The sequence below is a fragment of the Engraulis encrasicolus genome, chromosome 12, assembly GCF_034702125.1.
Source record: "Engraulis encrasicolus isolate BLACKSEA-1 chromosome 12, IST_EnEncr_1.0, whole genome shotgun sequence".
NCBI lineage: Eukaryota > Metazoa > Chordata > Actinopteri > Clupeiformes > Engraulidae > Engraulis > Engraulis encrasicolus.
The window spans coordinates 6,045,396-6,046,142 of record NC_085868.1 but is presented as its reverse complement, the minus strand read 5'-3'; positions in this window follow the sequence as shown (position 1 = coordinate 6,046,142).

Genomic DNA, 747 nt, shown 5'->3' with positions numbered 1-747 from the left:
GGGCTCACCTTTACGGTAACAATTGACCAAAATGTGTTTTTTTTCATATTGCACCAATACCAATTATTCTGGGGTTGAGGCTACAAATATTGAAGACAGCTCACTGGTGCTACAATTCCTCCATCCACCTTGAATCAGATGTTCAAAGTGTCAATTGGCTGGACTGGTTGTGGCTAACCCCATGAACACACCAGAAGAGACCAAAGCTACAAACAGTTGTTGGAAGTGTGAAGAGCGACACGAGCGATAAAAGCAACAGAGTACGACCATGAAAAGCATCCCAACCTTCCAATTGGCTGCTGTGGCTGTCGCCGGATAGCAGAGATGGGACCAAGTCACTAATTTGCAAGTCGCAAGTAAGTCTCAAGTCCTTCCAATCAAGTCCGAGTCAAGTCACAAGTTACGACACATTTGACCAAGTCAAGTCCAAGTCCAAGTCGTGCCAAAGCCAAGTCAAGTCCAAGTCCAAGTCTTATTTTTTCCAAGTCCTTAACAAGTCACCTTGTATTCTATGTGCAATATTGACAATTACCTTTGGTCATAAATTCATTACCTCTCCATGATGCTTTGAATGTCCCCCTTTGCCAGTCATGTCCCTCACGAAAATCCACCATGGTATACCATGATTTCAGTTTTTTGAGCATGGTTCGGCATTGGTTTTTGGTTTTTACTATACATTGAACCATGGTTTTACTCTGAAAACTAACCATGGTTTTACCACGGTTTATAATTAGTCATTAAATTACT